The following is a 4,365-nucleotide window of genomic DNA, read 5'->3' as shown; positions in this document are numbered from 1 at the left end:
AATTTCATACATCGTATGACTAAGTGTAAGTACAGTCAGGAAAGCACATGATTATCATCCGCTAGAGTGTCCCGCCACAACCATTTTCATTCATGTATTCGTACTACGAGAACGGGCATGTTTAGCTCTTCATCCGCGGAAGACTAAAGACAAGCGATTACTTCGTAAAAGAACTGCTTTCTCAAATCAATTCTCAAAATTTTGTTTTTCGCCACATCAACATTTTGAGATGGGCTTTTTAAAGATAATCTCGCACCACGCATCATTATTGGAATTTTATCGCAACCTCCTTTTGAAACACCACTTTGATCGGAGTTACAGTAGCATCATTTGACGTGACTAACAAAGTACCCACACCCTGTCATTTCCAACCCTTGAGTCTTCCCAACCAATCACTTTATTGTTAACAACAAGAAATTCCGTCCGCAAAAGCGTCGTCTGTATCAAAATTACAACCACCATCATTAAAAGTAGTCACAGTGGTTGGCCGTCCATTGACTCAAAGTGCGAGACAGATGCTAAATCGAAACCAACCATGCCGAATTGGACAAGTTCAAATGATAAAGAAAAAACATCGACTAATTCATAGTTCGACAATGCCGATCAATTTCCACACGATATTTGGAATCTTTCAATCGTAAATTAGCGTGTGCCGTTGAACTTTCGAAAAGGTTCTTCTTTCTTAGTCGAGGATCCATACATATTCAATGGTTTGAGATTCTTCATTGTGGGTTGAGCCATTTTGCAAAACACTCACCTCAAAGGCAAAGGTGTTTAAAGACCGTAAATCATCAATGTTATCCTAGCCAGGATCTGGTTGTCATCTGTGAAATGGGGTGGCATTTGGATTGTTGGTCAGTGCTCAAATCTTCGGGTCTGAAGTGCGCAGACTCCAAGTGAATTCGGAATAAATGGCACGTCATGCGTAAGAATGGCTTTGATTTTGAAACAGTCCTTTTTACTCTTGATCACAGTTGCTACCTTGAGAGGTTCAAAATGTATAAAAGCATTGGAATATAGGACTGATGGGAATGATTTTTTTCTAAATTTCAGACCGTTTAAAAGAAAAGATTCGGAAATTAGTCCATTGACTTTTTGACTAACCTGAAGCTAAATACTGATCACATAAAACTCCTCATAATTGTTCCCAATAATCTCCAATAATATGCTAAAACGACATGACAGAACCAGTAGATAAAGTTTGATAGCTACGAATCACAGTGTGCGGTTTGAATTTCTACACTTCTCTTGCCTGGGGAATTCTTAACCTGACTCTCAATATCTCCTAAGTTCATCACTAGTTGAAAGAAGGAAGGCTGTTGTGGTGTCCAATGTCAACAGTCTACTTTTGAAGGTTCATGACAAAGACCTTTACAAAAGGCAATCATGGCAAAGCTTCCCCCAAAATGGCCTGATTTCACAATTGTCTCATGGGTTGAAGAAAAATACCTAGCTAAAAATTTCAAAAAGATACAAAACATGTTGATGAAATTGGAATAATTGCGGAAAAATATGGGATTACAATCATTTTCGAATTGCAATTTGATTATTGCTACTTAGATTACTTGTCCACCTCACTTTTTCGATATCCAGCCAATTTGGACATGATTTCTGTTCTCAGTGAACATTATTGAATGATGAAATAAAACACTTTTACAAGTTTTTGCGAAATGGCAGCACAGCTGAATTTAGAGATTCGTGATAGGTTGCTAAAATCCAAGATCAAAATGTACATGACTGTAATTTTTGATTGCAATTTTCAATTACATCGGATGCAATGTAAATAGTTATAAACAGGTATAAATTTGATTGCAATTACGATTGCATCACAGGTCTGCTAAAGTTAATGAACCATCGACGTTGTGATGTTCCTCGTTGTCATTACCAACCTAACTTCATCGATTCTGCAATGTCATTTTATCTACGCGGCTCTCTAATACAAAAGTACACATTCGACTGAAGTATTTTTCTTAGAGCGTTAAAGGCATATTCCCTGGAACAACACAAAAGAAGGGAAAAAAATATCTTGCGATTTTGTCCATTTCTGCTCATTTGTCATTGGAAATGAGTGGGAAATTAACCGTTAAAAAAAAGTAACGTGTTACGGTTACTTTTCAGAAAAAGTAACGCTTCTTTATGGTTACTGATACCGTTACTTTTCCAGAATAAAATGGCCTACAATTGCAGAAAAACACGTTTAACTTTTAGGACATATGACGTGAAACAAAGGAGAAACATACGCGAGTATGATCCCATCAATAGCAAATAAGTCACTACATTTGAAGCTTAAAAAAACCGGAGGGGTAATCTTCATACATTATTTCTTACCCTTGTTAAAAAAAAGTAACACTAACAGGAGGCCTCAAAACTCCGTTCCGTTACCGTTATTTTTTCAGAAAAGTAACGCGTTACAAGTAACGGCGTTACTCAAGGTCTGAAAATGAGTGATTACAACATTGGGCCTGGGGAGAATTACAACCAGTCAAAAAGTTTGATGACTCACAGAATATTTGAATCAGACCATTCCACTAGTCACTGGTGACTGGCATTCCCACGAGGCCAAAGTATGGATAACATTCATCCCTACTGGTACAGAGTTATTGATCAGCAGTCAATATAAAAGTGATAGATTTGGTACTTACAATATGTCTTGCTGCAAAATTGACATTAGAAAGTGTCTGGTTAACGAAATCTTTTTTATTGATTACAATTGAAAAGAAGTTGTAAATGTAATCGAACTAGTTTCAAAGTGAAGCAATTGTTATCATTGCCATTTCAAACGTACAGTATATATTTGTAATTGTAATGAATAAAATTTTAAAGTATTAACACAGATCTACTAACTTCAAAATCACTCTTTTGAGAATTAGTATCTTATGGAAAGGGATTACAATATGTCTATTGCTTTGACCAAACCCTCCTTGAATTGACTTTTGAGATTCTAACTTTTATTAGTTTGGTTGAAAATCCCAATAAAATGTCTCTTGAGTTTGACATTTGAGATTTGAGAGCAATTTCAGAAGCATTTTCCTGTTTTGAACGGGCCGTTAATTTCCAAGTTCATAGAATTATACCGCAGGTTCTCTTTGTAAAGTAGATAATATGGTTTATGATCGTATTGCCTTCACTCATGATAGCCTGATGTTATTTTAGAGTGGTATTTGCTTTCTTCATAGTTAGGCATTGGTTGAAATTGAGTCATTATTTAACTGAAAGATTATTTATCCTACCATTGGGAAAGAAGTTTGGCATGGGAAACAAATGCATTCAAATCTCATTGATTTCGAGTTACCTCAAACTTTATTAGACCACCTCTACTTTGTGGCTATTTTTGGATAATTAATCATCCAAAGACATCGACACTACAACATTAATTTCTGTCAACCACGTCATTTAATATCAACGGATGGCCGCATTTATTCATTCACATCTCACTTCTCTTCTAGAACTGTTTCCAACGAGTTCTCCATATCAGCCAAAGTAAGCCAAAAAGCGACCAAAACGAAGTAGTTCATATCCATTTCTCAACGATCTTCTCCGAAATGGACTCCAAATGTTATCCATGTTTATTGAACTCTCTTCCATTTCTCATTTCATGAAGAGATAGGGGAGGAGTAGACGGGGGGGGGCATCTAAAATTGGCTAGAATGGTTATGAACACAGTGCAGAGGATGGTCATGAGAATGATGAGGAGACGGAATTTTGAAATGTCAAGACGCGCTCGTTCGCCCCCAACTTGAATTGCATCGGCGATCAGGCGAGCATTTGGGGGCGTTGGGGGGAGGGCTAACCAACATGCTCGTAGGGCACTCAAATAGGCCACACCTTCACGAAAAAAAACACGATCGCCTCATTATAGTGAGAACGGACTTTGAAAATCGTATATAAGTAGGGTTTGGGAAATGAATCCTCACACTCAGTCTTCGACTTCCAGTGAAATCCAAAATGTACAAGCTCTTGGTAAGTGAATGAGTCTGTTTGACTCATGAGGTTCTGTGCTTTGAGGATGCCCCCAAGACTGCCATCTCATCCTTCTTCTTCTTATGATTATCTTTATAATTTGCAGATCGTTGTAGCTCTCGCTGTGGCCTGTATGGCCGAGCCTGAGGCCAATCCCGAGGCTTATCGTGGTAGATACGGTAACCGATATGGCGGACATGGTGGATACCTTGGTGGACATGGTGGATACCGTGGCGCATATGGCGGCGTTTACAGACGTGGTGGATATGGTTATCGCCACAAGCGATCTGCTGAGGCTGAAGCCGAGGCCGAGGCTGTTGCCGCCCCTGAAGCCGAGGCCGAGGCTGATCCCGCTTACCTGTATGGTGGTGCCTACAATGTCGCTCCCTATGCCACCACCTACGG

Source organism: Tigriopus californicus, chromosome 2 (assembly GCF_007210705.1).
Source record: "Tigriopus californicus strain San Diego chromosome 2, Tcal_SD_v2.1, whole genome shotgun sequence".
Classification (NCBI taxonomy): Eukaryota; Metazoa; Arthropoda; class Copepoda; order Harpacticoida; family Harpacticidae; genus Tigriopus; species Tigriopus californicus.
The sequence above is the reverse complement of the archived record's forward strand: the minus strand, read 5'-3'. Positions refer to the sequence as shown.